General features: G+C 36.4%; 1 long non-coding RNA gene across 1 annotated transcript; it reads right to left on the reverse strand.

Moving 5' to 3' along the window:
* Positions 1–18,428: 18,428 nt before the first annotated feature.
* On the reverse strand, positions 18,429–19,575 carry LOC137102372 (uncharacterized). Its single transcript, XR_010911224.1, has 3 exons — positions 19,385–19,575; positions 18,769–19,004; positions 18,429–18,457 (listed from the first exon to the last, which is right to left on the reverse strand). It is a non-coding gene; the product is annotated as an uncharacterized lncRNA (long non-coding RNA).
* Between the last annotated feature and the right edge of the window lie 478 nt (positions 19,576–20,053).

The following is a 20,053-nucleotide window of genomic DNA, read 5'->3' on the forward strand; positions in this document are numbered from 1 at the left end:
GATGGTATTATTACAGGTTTATTGAGCTGCAGTGGCAACAACATGAAGAACCACTTTCTTTGTCATGGATTATTAATCTGCAAATGTGAATCACTGTCAGTCCAAGCAAGGCTAAAGTGTGCTACTTGTTTGGTTTGACTTTATAAAAATGTCTCTCGCAGTGACAGGTGTGGGCCATATCCCTTACATTTGTCACTGATGATAAATATGGCCCATTTAATCCAAGTCATCCCGCGGAAACCGAAGAGGAAGACAAATGACGCTAGAGCATCCTCACTCTGAGCCTGAAATCATCTTGTTTGGTGGGGTACAGGTGGTAATTTACCTAACTTGATTTGCTCATTAAGACCCTCCAATGGTCTTGTTGTCATCCAACTCTATAGCCACAAGGGGAGGAGAGAATATGAGGCATTAAATCAACTGCTTGGCTTCCTGAACCCACCGAATCACCCCTTCGAAACCTCTCATCTTAAGAACTGTCACTTTCTATTAATACGGCCTGCAGACAATCTGATCAATTATGTAAATAGTGAATAATAGATTATATTCAGCATGAATTTCTCATAGGTATGTCACGCTGACAGAGAGGCTCTGGTGTAACTCCTTTAATCAAGTTTGCTCTTATCAAAAGCTAATAAAAGCATTTAGATAGCAACGTTTGATTAATCCTTTGTGATGCAGTACAACTTTCAGAAGTCATAAGAAGAATCTCACATGCTTCATGATTATTTAACTGTTATTTCATGCCTTTTTTAAAGCTAATCCACTCTGTTCAGTTTGGCTGTTGCTGTCTGGCTGTGCACCAGCTCTTTCTTTTATAATGTCAGGCTGCAGACAAGAGTCAGTGCAATTAATAGATGGGTTAGTGACTGTCCCCCTCGGCTCTCTATTATTCTCATACATGTCCTCCCAGGCTTCGTGCTTTTATACTTGGCACATTACAATGTGTTGACAAATCAACTTATGAGAGCATAATGGCACACAAGATAATGTCACACACAACAATGTCAAGCACACTGAAAAATAGCTGTTCCAGGAAGGGTTCTTGGCTCCATGATGTGGAAAGGAGAATATGTTCTACGATAGTAGAAAAGCTTTGCAGGAGGTTTTATAGTTGTATCATGCATGAGCTCAACATACCCACACCAACAATTAACAGGATCCATATCCTCCATACAGCACAAAACTTTTCAAATACATTTTTAATTTCTAATAACACAGCACCAAATATTAAAGTAGCTATAATTTATATTTTTTGACTAAATTGATCGCATAATTATGTATAATGTGAAAAGGTACTTTTAGCAGTAAAAGGGCTCTGAAAACTCTGAAAGCTTCCACTGTTCCTGTGGTCAGTAATCAATGATTGGGATTTAGGAATACAAATTTACAAAACTTACAGATCATAGCCACAAATTAATATCTACAACTGCATTAAATAGTTAGAAAATATAATAAAATACAGGTACTTAAAATCTATTTCAAAAATACTTAAAAGACCATTGCCTTTTTTTAATTGCATTTAGCTTCAGTTGCTAAATGCCTAACTGACACATAATAACTTTATAACCTTACTGGGCTAACATGCTGATTTACTCATCCAACGCATAAACATTAGTATTCATTCGGAGTTGTGTCTTTGACCATCTGACAAATGCAATTACAATTATTCACTGACACTTCAACTCTGTTCACAAACTAGTTGCTCTTTTGTGCACAGTACATTTTAGTCTTTCTGAAATGAGTTGTCTGCTGCTGGTTTGAGTAAACCAAACAGCAAAGAATTGGATCCTAGAACCAAAAAAATGAGCTCAAAGATGATAAAATGCAAAGATTCTGATAATTCTCAGGTTGTGTTTCAACAAATGAGACTTTGAAATTAGACCTGACTGGTAATTGAAACATATTGCTATCATAATTCTTAATTTTACTTTGATGGGGCATTTTTTACATTTGCTTTAAAGTTGGATAAAAGCTTAATTTTTGCACTGAGTAATGGCTACAGATTGGCCCAGAGCCAGATTCATGTTCCACGTCAATCAAAACTCAAAGACAAAAAAATTTATAATATAATATATTCCTGCATTAAATAGCACTTTTTAAAGTTTGTTTCAGAGTTGTTGTTTTTTTACAACTAAGCTACTGATGAATGAAAGTTCTGAAGATGTTCTGTAGCCAAGACCCAATATTGTACAAGTTGTCCCATTCCAGCATTTTTTACGGCTTCTGTAACAAGATTACTTTGCAGGCTTAGTCATTGGCAGAAGGCACCAGCAAACATATTCTGCTTATTTACAGGTATGCAAACACAAATATGATATGTCTGGATATGGAATACTGTTGGGGAGTAAAAACTGCTACTACCAGTTTGTCAGCTGCAGTCAAAGAAATCTTTCTCTGAAGTTGTAGATAAAGTGCATTGAAGGGCTTGTTTTGTGGTGACCACCAGTTCAATCAGAATTCTTTCATGAAGCAGAAAAGTTTGTTTGTTTTCTAACTAACAAATGGTATGTTTATCATTGTAACTGATAAAAACTTTCCTTTATGAAACAAATTACACTGTATAGCAACAGATTTTCTACAATATATTTTTTTCTGTTTTTCAGTTGCTCATTAGCATATGTTTTCATGCCAACAAGCTATAAAAAAAATAGTGAACATCATAAACATATCTGCCAATTACAGCATCAATATGTCAGCACTGCTACTGGAGCTGTTACCCCAAAGCACTACAGTCATTAGTGAATCTTATCGTGACCCAAAACAAGTTGTGTTACTTTACCTGAGCAAATCCAAGCAGGTTGCTCATAATGTATATTTCTGCACTTCCAAAAGATGTTGTCATACAGATGCAAATTGGAAACATGTTTCAAATATTCATATATGTAAAGTATAAGGAAGTGAAAAAGATCACCTCTGTCACTTAGTTTAGGTGATTGGGTGTTGGGTTTAAGAAGTCATTGTCATAGTCATAGTCATTATATTGAAATACAATTCTTTTTTTTAACATTTTGGTTTAAACAAATTAGAACTAAGTTTGGATGGAAATCAGTTTAAAGCAGAAGGTGTGGGCAGCAGTGTTAGGGGTAAAGTATTATTTTTCATTGCAAAGTATTACTATTACTATTGCAAATAATTATAAATAATACACAATTGTATTGAAATTGTATTATACGATGTTTTGGTTATAAGGCAGCAAAGTGGAAAATGTCTGTCTGTCCTGTCCAGGGTATGCCCCACCTTTTCCCCAGTGACATCTGGGATATGTTGCAACCCCTTGTGACCCTGAACAGGATAAGCAGTTTAAAATAATTATATAATTAATTCCTAACCATTCAAACAGGGGTGCTGGGTGGTTTGACACCATAGGAACAGATAACATTCTGGACCATTGATGGAAAGCGTGTGAATTTAGAGATGTGTAGGTGATATTTGGTGTCTGTCTTGGCAGCAACAGTGATAAGTATTATGTACAATATACTAATATATAGTATAATAAATTAGTGCTGTTATATCAGTTCATCAACGATATCACTAAACACAAATCGTGATCATATGGTCACTACATGGTCATAAAATATACCTATCGCACCTTTTAAATATTGAATAGCATCTTAAAGGTGTATCTGTAAGGCTGTTTGTATGTCTGTTATTGTGAGAGCTGATTCTACATCAGTGACAAATAGTTATAATATCTCCTTCACATACCAAGGTTATTATCATAAACTTTACAAAGCCCCAGTTAAAACAAAACAATTAAGATCTAGTATAAATATACAAACTGTATATTCCTTTTCAGCCAGTAAAATGTTTTTGTTAATCATTGCAGTATATTAGTTCACCCACTGACAGGTAGAAGTGTGAGAAATGTGTGTGGGGAGGGAGGTTATCAACTAATAAGAAAAAGAAGAGCAGTTTTTTCTTATTAAAACAAAAGTAAACAAAGCTTGAACAGCATCCACCTACAGCGCCCTAGGAGACCATGAATTACCATCAAATGCGTGAAACCATTTTTGTTTTCTCTTTGACATTTACCCTTGTATGCAGTGGATCCTGTAAGGGTGCAGGGATGAACTACTTTACTCAGAGTGTGGATTCTGACAGCAGGATGAAGCTTTTGTGAAAATAAAGGCCATCACATCCCAATGTAAGATGACACGGTGCTCATTTGCTTTAGAGGTGAGAAATACTCAGGGCCGTGGTGCTGAATGACCTTGGCAGTTGTATCCCCAGGGAGAAGTGAATTAATAGCTGACCTTTTGATTATATCCTCTACTTCTTTCTCTTTGATTTCCCAGGCAACCAGGCAAGTGTTTATACAGCAGTTTCATCTTAAGGGAAATATTTGAGAAGTTTACACATATTCAAGCAAGCTTTCCAAGACATTAATTTACTGGCAAGACAGAAAATTATAATAAAATACTTTTATAAGTAAGCAGCCATAATTTTTATTTAAACTGCACCTTGAGTGAGTTGGAAAAAAACAAAATCTGACTATAAATAACGCCATAAATGTGTTATTGTTTCATTACAATTAGTCATTTAGCAGATGCCTTTATCCAAAGTGACTTGACAGTAAATAACACTATGGTGGCCCTGAGAACTCACGGCATTGCAAATCGAGAAAACACAAATAAAAAAATCAATTTGAGAACATGTGCAGCATTATAAAAAAAAATATGCTGCAAAAAGCCAAAACACAACTGAAATGGCTCTAGGAACAATTGAAAACTGTGCTACTGGGAAATTCCTCCATTTATGTGGATGTTACTTTGACACATACCACCTTCCTAAACATTGTTGCTGACCAAGTACACCCCTTCATGGCAACAGTATTCCCTGATGGCAGTGGCAGAATAATTCACGCTGCCGTGCTGCAAAAAGGGTATAAGAATAGTTCAAAGATTGAAACAATGAGTTTGTAGGGTTGACTTGGCCTCCAAATTTTCCAGATCTCAGTCCAAGCATCTGTGCAGTATGCTGGAAAAACAAATCCCATCCACAGAGGCACCAACTTAACCAATTCACAGGGCTTCAAAGATCTCCTAATGCCAGATACCACAGCAGAGAAATCCATTTTTTAATGGGTCATAACTATTTTGAGAGCAAAAGGGGGACCTAATTAAGAAGAACAGGAAAACCAACATAACTATATGTTTCCTATGGCGTGTAGCTTAAAGCAGACTCTGTCAAGCTTTGTGGATGTGCATGGGTTCTACACCAGGCCTCATTCACCATAAATACTGTGTCCGGCCAAACTGCGAATCTAAATGTGTGAACACCACCTTAATTTTGCAGTAACGATTCTTTTGTAGTGGTTATATTTTGGTTACAGTATATTTTAGTCCACTGTTTGCAGGGCTAACAGACCAACCGCAATGTTCAGCTAAAAAAAAAATTATATTACAGATGTTAATTTTAGTTCAATTACAACATGTGTGCAGCTATAGACATTTACAGCTAGGTCCCATGTGACAAAATATGTATTTATTGTTACTATTTTAATCTAGACAATAAAGAAAGACGCATATTTAAAGAAATCATAGTATCAATGTTTTTTTTAGCAACAATCGTCTTTAACCCCTTTTCCTGTTCAGGGCTATAAGGGGCTGGACCCTATCCCAGCTGTCAGTGTGTGAAAGGCAGGACACACCCTGTATAGGTCACCAGTCCATCATAGGGCAAACACAGAGAGCCATAAACAGACAGATCATTCACACTCACATTCACACCTACGAGCAATTTAGAGTGACCAGATAACCTAACATGCCTGCGTTTGGACTGTGGAAGGAAACCGATTCCGAAGGATTCAGACAGGAGACCTTGTAGCTATGAGGCGGCAGCACTATCCACTCCACCACCATGCTGCCAGAGTATTATTATGTATACCATTGTTTCTCCTTTTGTGCCTTGCCTGGTAGTATTTCTTGTATGACCTCAGTCCTTTTATGTCCAGAGTCTTCTTGTGTTTATTGGAAATCTTTTCAAAATTATAAAAAAAAGGAAACAAAAAGAAAAATTATTACAAAGCCCAAATAATGTTTCCCCCTCTTTTTGAGTTGAATACTAGATGGTTTGCCACAGACGATGATGCTTCTGTCACTCACAATGCTGATTCAATTTAGTCTCATTTTCTACTGTCTAGATGCCAAGGGCATACAACGAATCAGATCCGTCTAGTGACATGTGTCTCAGAGCATAAAAAAATAAATAAATCAGTTAACCAGCACAATATCAAGTAGAACAAAGGACAGACGGCAACTGTCAGTGTTAAATGGCAGGACATTGTTATACATGACAAGGAGTGACATTTATGCATACCCAATATCAAGTTACAGGTAATAAAAATCTTCAAGGGCAAGAATATCAGGATGTCGTGGCATTCACTGGCCTCTTAACTCATCAGTTTCCCCCACATACAGAAGGTTAACATCGCACCATGTCCAACAGTCCACCTGTAAATATTTAACCATGCGGTTTGCTCTTACTGTTAATATTTTATTGATGCCAACATGGCTAAAGGTATGACAGGTTTACTATTAAAATAGCAGTGTTTTTTTCAGACTAATACATTTAGTATTTATCAAAATGGATTGTGTTTACTGCTCAGCTGCTTCTAAACAAAGCCATAAACACACTTTATGTGAAGAAGTGACTTCCTTAATATTCTGTTCTCTTTGTTCCCTTCTACAAAAATGCATATCCAATTAGCTAAGGGCCTCAACAGTTTGCCCTTTAAAAGAAAACTAGTACAAGAGTGGTTCAGGGTTCAGTTCAAATACATTTCCCATCCGCACCACTTTTCACAGACCACAGGAACATTTGCATAACATTTCTCCAAACTGTGTGGTGCTCTGATGAGTTGGAGGTCCTGCTCGGTAAAGAATATGACAAGTGAAGTGTGAAATAAAGCAGCAGATGAGACCTTGTTCTCTCATCATGCTGGAGAAGCCAGACAGAGATTGTGGACTATAGGGGATTGGAATTCTTGTGACTGCTATAACAGGAAACAGCAATATAAAGTGAGTAAATATCTAAACTTGATTGTCTTCCTTCAAAGCACAAGAAACAGCTCATTTGTATCACATAAAGATTTAAAAGTCAATAGGAATGTGCTGTGATTCATGTGGATAACAGTAAAAAGTAAGTGGGAAGATTAAATTTAATAGGTGATCACAAATCCACTATATGGAGTCCGTGTAATTAACGTGATTAATCAGTATAGACGGCAGAGACATTAGCAGAGCTGATGCTAGACAAATAGTGGCATTGCTATTTTTATCCAACTTGACTATGAAATGAGTCATGAGGGAAATCTCAGTGTAGTTGCACTGTGTAGTGTTATCTGTTTGATTCACACTGGAAGATCATTTTTAATGACTCATTAATTACATCACAAACCACCTGCCAAACCCACAACTCTCTTCCCTCATGGAGACCTGAAACTGATAAAGTGTAGTTCTAAAGACAAAATAGAATGCAATGATTTGGAAATCTCATCAAGCTATTTTTTATTCACAATAGAACATAAGCAATACATCATATGTTGAAACTGAGATTTTTATTATCATTTCATGGAAAATATTAGCTCATTTTGTATTTGATGGCAGCATCACCTCTCAAAAATGTTTACTATTGTGTGGCATCCCATCTTCTTTTCACATCTTTCTGTACAAGTCTGGGATATGAGGAGACCAGTTTCTAGAGTTTTAGTAGAGGAATGTTGGATTCTATCTGTCATATTTTTAGTTTTATGATGTGCCAAATGTTTTCTACTGGTGAAAGGTCTGGACTACAGGCTGGCCAGTTCAGCACCCAGACTCTTCTCCCGTGAAGCCATGCTGTTGTGATGGATGCAGTATATGGTTTAGCAGTGTCTTGGTATAAAATGCAAGATCTTCCCTGAAAGAGACGTCTGGATGGGAGCATATGTTGCTCTAAAACCTCTTTGTACTATTCAGCACTGATGGGGCCTTTTCAGATGTGTAATCTGCCCACACCATAGGTACTAATGCACCCCCATACCATCAGAGATGCAGACTTTTGAACTGTCCGCTGATAAGAAGCTGGATGGTCCTTCTTCTCTTTAGTACCACGATGTCCATGGTTTCCAAAAAGAATGTAAAATTTTGATTAATCTGACCAGAACAGTTTTCTATTTTGCCTCAGACCATTTTAAATGAGCATGGCTGCATTTCTGGATCGGGTTCTTCTTTGCATGATACAGCTTTAACTTACATCTGTGGGTTGCACAGTGAACTGTGTTCAAAGATGGTGATTTCTGGAAGTGTTCCTGAGCCCATGCAGTGATGTCCAGTAGAAAATCATGTCTGTTTTTAATGCAGTGCCACCTGAGGGCTCAAAGACAACACACAACCACTTTCAACCTTTGGTGTTGTCCCTTTAGCACAGAGATTCCTCCAGATTCTCTGAATCTTTTGATGATATATATTGTAGATGGTGGAAACTTCTTTGTCTTTGAGAAACATTTTTCTGAAATTGTTCCACAATTTTTAGATGCAGTTTGTCACAGATTGGTGAACCTTTGTCCGTCTGGCTAACTTTGTAAATGTTGTATAAGTAAATTAGTATCTTCCAGCTTCTAGTGCAACTTTCTATTTTTTTATGTTTACATGTGCATAAACTAAAAATACACTACATATAACACCTGGCCATGAAACAGCTGAGCAGGGAGTGTAATAAAAATTTCTGTAATTTCATCATGGTTCATTTAATAGTTTTTAGCCAACCTTAAAGTTGAATCTCTATAATTTGAGAAGAAGTTAATATCAATATCAAATTACAATAATCACTTACTTATTAAGCATAAATCATTACATTTCTGATCCTGAGATTTCTGATGCTTTGACAGCCTTTATCCAACTTAAGATAAATACGGTGCATATAAAAATGTACATGATGTAGTTTTAAGTCTGACCATTAAGTTAGAGATGACGGAAAAATGAATCTTTTTGCAGTACATTTTGTATTCTTCAGTTCATTTATAGTACAGTACAGTATATAGATATATTCAGTCAGGTTCCTATAGACAAAAAGCACCTTTAGCTGAAAGGCAAAAAACTCACCTTTTCTGTATTTGGACATTATTTCCTGAAATTAAACGTCATAATAATGAAGTGAGGAGGTGTGAATGCAAGGAAACTTAAAGTTTTCTGATCATTTAGGAGCCATGATGTGATTAGACCACATACGTACACCGTAATGAAAATTATGATCCCATGTCACTTGTTCTTTGAATCAAGAGGAAAAGGGTAGAGATTTTCCAACAATGCATAAGTGTGAGTGCCTCTCAGAAAGGCGCTGCTCTGTAATTAGAGTCACTGCTATCAATCACCCCGCTGTGGCAGGCTAATTTTTTCATCATCAATTACCTTGAACATTTTGGAGGCTGATCAGACGAGACCCGTCTTAAACCCACTGCAGAGCTGCCATTGACACTAATGGAATTTTAAATCTTCTCTCACAGTGGAGTTCTACTTAAGTGCAAGTCCCAATTATGGGTAGGGTAATTTAGCTAATCTCCTCCAAAAGTGATGATAGGCTGCAATCAATATCAAAATATGTGCCCTGCTTAGGAGCGGGTAATTTTCTTCCAATATGACAGCACTTCAGAGCTCTGTGCAAACCACAAAAGGACAGCTTACCAATACTTCGGAAAAAGATCAAACCAAATATGTTTTCTGTCACAATTTCTTTGTTGCTGTTTTGCCTTAGGTTTATATGTAAACACTATGAAGCAGCTTAAAATTCAATTGCCAAATTCTATGTGAAAGGCACCAAGTTAAGCATGATCACGCTCCTTGTTACTTTCTGTGTGCTCTCAATAACAACACACCAGGTTGTGAATAGCATAGCATTTGGTAAGATATTGTATAGTTTCCACAAAGATTGTTTAATAATATAATGTTCAATATAATATTATTAGCAAACCTCTGGCTTTTCCTCTAATGCCACTATTAAATGTAGTCCTTGTCTTAATTTTGACAAGGCACTGCACTATGTCTCAAACACTGATGGCTGAAGTTTCATGAAAAGTGCTGTGAATATTCATCGTCCCCAGAGAATTAATCACACTGTCCCCATGTGCAACAATGAGCCTGTAAGCCTGTGGAACTACCATCAGCCCTAAATTTCAGTTTGTGCGTAAGCCACTGTATCTCATACATGCCACCCAAGGGGATAAAGCCTTTTTATTGCATTGACTGTACAGACTTTCATCTAGCACCACCCCAGGAAAAACTTTAGGTGGAACAGTAACAATGAGGTTCAAAGACTATACAACGTATAAACTGCATATAGTGTGCGTTATTTATGTTGAGGTATATGCAGCCTATAGCACAAGTTGTTTTCCACATAACAAAAAGGCACAAAAAGGAGGCAGCTCCTAACTGTTCTATTACTCCTATACAAAAGTTTAACAAGCAAATACATTTTAATAAATTTTTGTTTACTAAATTTAGTAAAAAAATAAATAAATAAATGAGTTGGATATTAAATAAACTTAAGATTGCTTTCAGGCTATATGGTTTTCTTTAAATGCTTCATATTTAGGTGGGAAATCTAAATCTAATGTAGGAATGATACTGTAGACTCTGCCACTACAAATACTTGAAAGATCATTAATAATGTAGGAAGGATGAGGTTACTTATCAACTACTGAGATTATTTTTGTTGCGAATCTGTGCTTTATAAAAACAAGTTAAATTGAACTGAATTTAAAAATAATCTTGGCTATGAAAATCCACATCAAGCCTGGAAACACTGAACAAATTATATTTTTAGTTTTTAACAAATTATAAGAAGAAACAGCAATGTTACTGCCAGCCAACTAATAGGGTGCAAAATAAATACATAAAACCAACTCTAAGCTAACTGTAAGCCACAAACTGGCCATGGAATATAAAGAATGTGACCACAGAAGCTTTCTGTTGCTATAAACATTTCTCCTGTTCACACTGGCTATTGACAGACCTTTTCATTTCAAGTGATGGGGGTCAAAATTTACAGTCCTTGCTCTTTGCAATAGTGTATTTTGCCTTTAAAAAGTCTTTTTACCCTTATCTGTACTGCTTTGGATGTGATTCACTGTTGTGTTGCAGTGAATAGAAAGGACAGTTTAGAATTTGAAGAAAAGTCAGCTTTGGGCAATAAAACCTTAACTGAAGACGATATGTTTTTGCATAGGTGGCTTCTAGCACTTCTTTGCACTTTCTTTGAAGAAGCATGTTCACTGTTAGAGTAAATAAGTAGTAGGTAAAACCTGTTTCAGTGTTCATATGGGAACCTTTGTTGTTTTAAAAAAACGTGAACCAGTCCTTTAATGTTAGTCCCAGCACAGAATCAAAAATATATTTATCATTTTTGAGCTATACTGTATGTTCTGAATGCTGTTATTAAACCTTTCCTTAGAACTGGCTGTTTAATTAAATAATGAAATCAGCAGTGTCCATATATCCTTTTGTAAAGTATCTCTGTGTAGTCTTAAATACTGTAACGTCATTAACTATGAAACCTTTAGGGTTTTCTAAAAAAGACTTTAGATTTTAAGTCTTGTTAAATTACATTTTCTATCATGATACAGTATCAATTATTTACAACTTGCAGGAAAGACAGGAAAAGAATTTTATGGGTTTCTCACTTTAGTAGCTATTATATTCCCTATTTCTCAACATGACAAGTACTGTAGAGCGTCCCTCTTTGAATAGAAGCCATATCATTTCTCATCTCTATTTCTGTTCACCTTTTAAATTTAATATCAGGTTATTGTGATATGAATGTATGACTTTGTGTTCTGTCAGATTTTGTCAGTGATTTGTTTGCTCATTCTGCTTTTTAGTCACCTTAAGAGTTTAATTTTTGCTTCATGTACATGAACACAATTTTTATAAAGCCAAGGTTGACCTTTGAAGCTACACAAACACTGGAAATAGAAAAAAAAATACATTCAGTATACGAGTGTTTCTCTTGCCATGAGTAAACCAATAAAGCTAACATTCCCCTGTGACAAATGATTGCTTACTTTATATACAAAAATCTTAGCACTAACAATATATACACTGAATGACTTAGTACTGTGTCTGCCTGTGTTTGAGCAGAAATCCAAATTCAGTATGTTCATAAACATAAACCATAATTTCAGCATAAATCCATTTCTTTATGTTGACAAAGCACACATACCATAGAGTAGCTGGTTCACAGTATTAGTAAACTGGAGTAAACTTTAAGAAATCTGAAATTATTGAAGCAATAACATCACAAACAGTTATAGTTTAAACTTAAATCCCTATTTGAGAAAAAAAATAAATTATATATATATATATATATATATATATATATATATATATATATATATATATATATATATATATATATATATATATATATAAACTTAAAATGTTTACATTCCTTATTCCCAAATAAAATATCTCCAATATCTCCAAATTCTCCAATATATGGCACAGTATCAAAACAAAAAATACATTTACCCTTCAAGGCTGTTTAACCTGAGTCACAGATGTTTTAACTGTCCTTTTATCAAAAACTCAATCAATTAATAAAAACAAAAAATAGGTGCAGCCTGAGTCGGTGCTGGGGGGCGTTGTGACCAAAAACTCAGTGGCCGCTTCACTCAAACAAGAGCAACAAACAAAATAAAATGTGATACCTTTTTCACAGGTGAGCAATATGTCCAACCAATCCTGCGACTCCCTCTGTCATTGTCTCCGAGTCAGACGTCTGTAGAGCTTGTCCAAAGGTGTCTCTGTCCTCCAAATCAGCAACAGTTCAACACGACACGTGTAGCCGGTTTAGCTGGGTTAGCTAGCTGCCTCCTTCGGTCGACGCTGTTACTAGTCCTCATCTAATTGATGAGCAGGTCCTCTCCTGATAAACACTTCGTATTTCTCGCTGAAACACTTAGTCCATCAGAAAAAAAAAATACACTTGCAGATTATCGAGCTGACAATCTAAAACTGTTACCACAGGTTACTAGCGTACAGCTTCAAACTTTTCTCTTCCAATTAACTCGTTAGCTCGTTAACATCCTCTCGCTCTCTCCTGATCACGTTCTCAGCGCATGTTCACATTCACTTCCGTTAACAAAATAAAATCCTACGTTATCGCCTCAAAAAGATACCACATACAACAAAACATTTCAAACATTTTAACCCATGAATTCAAAATTTTATATCAAAAACATTTTACAACAAATATAACAAAATATTAAATTTATCACTGGGCCACATTTGCTTCGAGCTTAAAGTTGTGTGTTTGTGAATATTCATGCACCAGATGTGGTGCTTATTTGTGCAGTTCTTGGGCACAGTACAGATCACCTGCCAGTCACTCCACCTAATCCTGTGATCCTACCTTAGATGTTTTACTACAGAACTTTAAAGGTAGGGCAGCGTGGTGGGAATTAGAGCTCTGTGGGTCAAATCCAACTGTGCTTCCATGTGTTTTCTATGTGTCCTCCCACAATCCAAAACACATAGGTTAAGTTAACTGCTGACTCTAAATTGCCTGTAGATGAGGTTGTGAGTGTCAATGGCTTTGACTGACAATGGTTATTGTCAGTGGTTTAGATAATTCATGGATTTTTTTTCTTCTTTATTGATGGTGAAAACAGTTTGCTTCAAGCAGTGGTCTGATAGGAAAATGCAAACAAATCTGCAAATGTTTCCACAAGTATTTCAGCATGCTGTTGAACAGTTAAGTGACAAACGTTGCTAAATTCAATATTATATAAAAATAACAAATTTTTTATTTAATGTTTAACTTAAGTTTGGCGAAAAACTGAAAACCCATGATTTTCCCACTGGCTGCCTACTGGGTTCCTCTTGGGTTCCAAATTTACCTGATAGAATCCTCGATCAGCATAATCTAATAAGCTTCTTGTCACCTGCCTCGATTGCTAGCAGCCACACTGAGTAGAGAAGGGAAGCTGTAAAGCAAACACTTACTCTATGCTCTTAAGTGAAGCTCTCTGAAGGATAGCTCCTTTGAACTCTACCAGTGTTTTTTTTTTTTTTTTGTCCTTTCGGCTTATCCCATGAGTTCAGGATCACCACAGCGTATCATTGTCCGCATGTTGATTTGGCACTGTTTTACGCCAGATGCCCTTCACCACGCTACCCTCCCCAAGGGAAGGGGCTGTTTGGGGTTCAGTGTCTTGCCCAGAGACACTTCGACATATAGCCAGGGCCGGGGATCGAACCACAGCTTAGATACAGTATACTGCAGTATCTTGCTATAATCCTGGTCATGTGTGAAGATTAGCAAACCTAATTTCTTTTGTATAGTAGCTCACTGTTTCAGGTTGCCAAATGCATTTTGAGTTAAAAATTAGAGGCAGTTTCATGCTTAATGTGCTAAATACCTTCTGTTTTATTATTTGTGCTACTGTCTAAACTCTGTAGCTAATACTTCACAATTATACATATACTATCACAGATTCACACACCCAGTAAAATGACCACGAAATATAATAGTACAGTATAATAGTAGGGAGTTTATTTAGATGTTGAATGTTGAGTGTGCACAGCATGAAATGGTGGGTTAGGTAGTGAGGTCAAACAGCAAACATCTCCCCGCGAGGGCTGCTGCTGGGATTATCCGTCCTTGATAACAGGAATGAATTTTATAGTAATCTTCTTATCTGTGGTGTTTCTTGTTTGGATATATGCAAGACTGTATGTACACTAGATGCATTTAACAAAGTCAATGTGAGTGTGTTCGAAATTGTTAATTAAAAACACACGCATGCATGTCAGCACACATTGGAAAATACACGTACTTATAAATTCAGCGTCCAAAGTTTAACCAGCATGCAGCAAAATTTCATCTGACACACAAAGATTTTTCCCATTTGGAGTTCCCTCCGAAAGGAGTGAAAGCACAAAGCCAATTCCTTAATTTTTCTTCTGTGCAAAGAAGACATTCTGATGCAAAGATGGATGTTAGATGAAAGATCCACATTTAAAACTTTTTTACACCTAGACATGTTAAAAGAGGCTGAGAAAAGAGAAAAGAGGCTAAAACAATCAGAAGCAATACACAAATATTGAACATTTTGAAATGTTCTAAAAGACAAAGAAACCTGCGGTTTACTGAGCAACATTAATGCATGTTGCAAAAAAAACAAAAAAACAGCCGCTGATGACAGAAGCTTTTAGGGAGCTATGAGGTAAAACCCTAAAACCACAGCAACAACCTCCACAGAGCAGGAGAGAGGGTGTAGCAATCCGCTATGAAAAACATTTGATTTGCATAAACACAGAGGTCGAACTACTAGATGCAAACACTTAATCAGAAACAGCAATAAGATTCAGAAAGCCAGGTTTGCAATTTGCAAACAATTACAGAAATTATCCAGAAAAATTCTGAAACAAAGAAAGCAAGGGCAAAAAAAATCTCCTCATGATTCAAATTAAACAAGCTTGTCTGTGAAGCATGGCAGAGGCAGTATCATGCTTCTGGAACAGGCTCACTGATTTTTATTGATGATATACACTGATCAGCAAAAACATAACCTAATTTTAATATAAAATATGATGTGTTTTTCATAAAAAATAGGAGCTGACCGAATAAAAGCTGAGTCATTATCATATCATAACGTATCATTATGGGTTAACCACCTGTCAGCATATTATAGCAAATTGGCAAACATCCGCTCCACCTTCACTACCAGGGATGTTTGACCATTATTTTTTATCAATTACTGTAAATGCTGTGCCATAATCAGTAGTCAGTACTGTTTAAAATACATTGTTTTACTAAGTAAGCAAGTAAAATGTAGACAACCTGCTTAGTACTTTTACTTGGAAAAAAAATTGCACACAGTGTATTACATTTTGGTGTGTATGGATCTTTATAGCTGCAAACTGATCAAAGTAGCCATGCTGACCCTTGTCCTCCATAATATTGTTAAGAGCACTTGTAGTAATGTTGTGGCTGATCAGTGTAACCAATGATGACAGCAACAGAATTAATTTAGAGATGAACATTTATACATTTTGTCTGAAAATTTGAATAAAAAGTTAACTGGGAATAGCGTCATCATCTACAGTTATGATCCAAAACACAGTTTTGAACATGAATTTCATCTGCTAAAAAAAATAAAGGAAGCTACAGTAAAAGCCTGGAAAGCATATGGAAAGAAGAAGCTACTAAACATGGAATTCACAACCAAATATTAAGTTTTATTTACTTTGAAACTATTCTGTTCTACTACTTTTGCTCATTTAAAATGTGGATCACCTTATAAATAAACTGTTATGTTTTATGTTTCTTAATGTATCAATGTTAATTTACCTTTAAAAGAAAGCTGACATTCTGAACTGTCATATTCATATTTTATTCTAAATGTTGTCGGTGTGCTGCAAAAATTAAATAAGATTAGAGCGGATGGCACTAATGCATAGATTTGGACACTAATAATTAATAAAAAGAATCTTTTAATACATTACTTTATATGCCAGTTACAGTTGCACACCTTTTGAACATGACCCCAGTAGTACAGGCTGCCACCGTCATTATGCAGCTTTTGCTAATTAGCTTTAAAACTGTGAAATTAAGTGTGAGATAAGCATGAATACCTCAGTCTCACTAAAGACTTTTCACAAACCTTACTGTGTGGCTCTACATACATATCACATCAATAGCCCATATGCCGTTAGCTGTGAGTGGCACTCCATGAAAGTAAAATGCTCTCCTCTTGAAATACACACAAAGAGTGAGACGTTGAGATAAAAACGCACCCCATAAAGGCTTGAAGGCTCTTTGCATGTGGGAAGCTGGATTACTGAATTGCTGAATCTGTTTCCGCAGTACCTCCTTTATAGTTCAAATGTGTCTTTTAAAGAGATCATGTGCTATAAATTAAATGTTGCTGAAATTCACATTTCACAGAGGTGTAGCTCAAGCTGGGACAGCCAAGACTACACAGTGAGAAAAATGTCTCCTTGGTATCAGCAGGGCAGCAATCAGTGCTGGGAAACCACATACAGTACAGGTGGGATCCAGTGACAATAGAAACAGTGCCTATCTCACTCCAAATGTGCTAAGGTATTATTACCCAGTGTCTGCTATCATCTCCATTATTCCATTAATGGAGACTTGGGCGGACTTCTGATTAAAATGTCAGTGCCACCAAGGCAACACCTTGCCGTGACCTACCCGAATTTGAATTAATGAGATATTTAGACTGTGGTTTTCTTTCCTCACTGCCCCGAGGGCTACATGATTATCCTAAGCTGTGGAGTACATCTGTGTCTATTAATTTTAATCTGACACTAAGTAGGCAGGCACGTATTCAGCAGACATGCTGGTCACACGTAGTGGAGCTTTTACTGTGGGTCAACAGTGAGTTTGGTAAAACTGAGAAGCTCCTGAACTGATGGCCATGTTGACATTTCTGCACACTGACTACTGCAGCTTCTGGCTGACTAAATTATAATATTTATGTTTGGTCAACTTTTGAGGATTCTTTTGCTTGGCTGTCACATGATTCCTACTAATGTTCACTGCACTGTACTAAATTAATGATTAAAAGAGAAGCTTCAAAGTTGCTCTGTACTGCACATCACAGAAAAACTTTTTTTCTCAAACCCAAGTCAGGACAGCACTAAAAGAAATCAACATTGACGAAAATTTGAAGCCACAATGTGAATTCAGAAGGATTTTATTAGAAAGCCCAGTGCATGTCTGTCTCCTCCCTGCCACTTACAGGAATCACAAATCACCTGAAAAAGGCCCACAAAGAGAAATTTATCACAACACGACACCATAAATTTCTTCCTTGGAAAGAATGACATCATTAACTCCGCCATTTGTCTTCCTGCTGTGCTCCTGCTGCATAATGAGACTGCAATACAGCACTGAATCCAGACTGTAATCATGGTGCCACTTATAAGTCCTTAAGCTTCCATGTGGCTCTGTAGCACGCTGCAATTGTAAATGTTAGTATGTTATTAATGAAGAGGGTTTTTCCACTCTAACATCAAGCCTGCAACAGTAAGTGTTTATTTACTGATGAGGAAAATAACAGCTGTTGGTGATAAATAGAGTCGTGGTGTGATGAGTTGGGCAGGTACTTGGTGAATCATGGGCTTTAGCTCCTAATACCCACCAGTGTTATGAGAAAACTGATTTTATTACAGCTACCCAAACTCACTGCAGTCTTAGATGCGATGTAACTAAGAGGAGGGAAAAAAAGGTTTCAGACCACTGCTCAAAATGTTACTTGTTACCTGAAGCTCCCTGAGTCACAGGGTAAATTCAATCTAGAAGTTGCTCTTTAAAAGCATTAAAGTGATTTTGGTCCGTATGCTGAGGAGCTCTTAGGTCTCATTTAAAATATAAAGAATGTAGCATCCCTTTACAGAGTTTTTTAGAAAGGGTTATATAGGTGTAACCCACTCGAGTAATACACCTCCCTCTAGGTTCGAAAGGACCCAAGCGTCAGTGCAACAATCACCAAACATGAGACATCAATGAATTTGCCAACTGGAACTTTAGTTTAACTTATATACATATACAACAATACAATGACAAAATATATTTACAGAAAATAAAATTGGGCCCTTTAACCAAAAAAACAATAGTCCTTAATAGTGTTTTTTCAATTAGTGATCACTTTGTTAAATTTAGAATGTTCTCCTTTTGAAGGTTTTCCAAAGTAGTTTTCTAATAAAATCAAGTCAAAGTCTGTGAGTTAGTCTGTTGGTAGATTTCAGTATAAAGTCTGACCTGTCAGTTCTGATGGATCACTATTTTCTGGGTTGCACCCTTGTGGGGTGTTCAACTGTGTATTGCTCCACTGACTGGAGCAATCCAACCATACGCAGACCACTCATCCAACTATGCAGCGGCCGTGAGGGTGCTGGGTTCCTGAAGATCCAATGGGAGGCTCGCCATCTATGGAATCTCTAGGTCTTCTTTGCTGGAATTTCCAGATGGTTCTCACTCCAATAAAAAAACCTGACCTGCATTTATAAACAGGCTCATAATTTCCGTTCTGCTTCTTACATATTTTATATGTACATACATACATACATACATGTACATACATATTCAAAATTCAGATTTATAATGAAATGAATGTCATGCTCCTTGAACAATGTAAATTAGCGACAATAATTGCAAATACTCAACATCATCATTAGAGAGGAATATTTTACTGAATTTCTTAGATAGTATTTATTAATATTATCAAAACACTCTTTACTCTTCAGTAACTCCCAAATGATTAACATCGGTACAGCACGACGCCAAAACATCAAATCAATGCTTGATTAGCAAAATAAGTAACTAATAACTAATCATGCACGGAGCATTAGCAACCCATGCTGAGGAGCTAGCTTACCGAGACAAAAGAAGTTTTCATTAACCCGATGACAACGGGCTCCTGACGTTTGGCAGCTTCTAAATGAAAACTCTCCTCTTTCCTATTCCTTTTCTTAGGATTTTCGGATTCCAATTATTCCTTTTTTATCAATATCATTAACACTTCCCCAACTCAACAAAGTACGTGAGCCATGCTCGCTTCTCTCTCGTCTGTGCCCTCTCTCGGACGGAAACTGCACTGTAAAACTTCCGGTCATAAAAATAAATTAACTTGCCTTAAATAAATTTTGATGGTAACATAAACTAAGAACAAACATCAACATGAAGTTGATTTTTGAATGAACATTTTGTTCTACCTATTTATATTTTAACCCTACCTGTGCAACCGGGTTACACAGGGTATCTGCACACTCTTTAAAATCATATTTATACTTTTAAATCCATTTTTAAGACCTTCACAAAGAAAACGTTATTTACATAGATTAGTTTCACTGAGGCACCCGTTACAGGAACACTGATCAGATTAAGGTAGCTTCACAACATTTACACATGGAACCTGACCTTCCTTAACCCTTCTTAAATATAATTTTGGTAGCTTTAAATTAGAGTTTGTTGGACAATGGAATTGTATAAAATAATAAAGCTGCTGCCTCTCTTGTCCTCTGTAGATTTCCTGGCCACTGAAACT

This window comes from Channa argus, chromosome 1 (genome assembly GCF_033026475.1).
Source record: "Channa argus isolate prfri chromosome 1, Channa argus male v1.0, whole genome shotgun sequence".
Taxonomy (NCBI): Eukaryota; Metazoa; Chordata; class Actinopteri; order Anabantiformes; family Channidae; genus Channa; species Channa argus.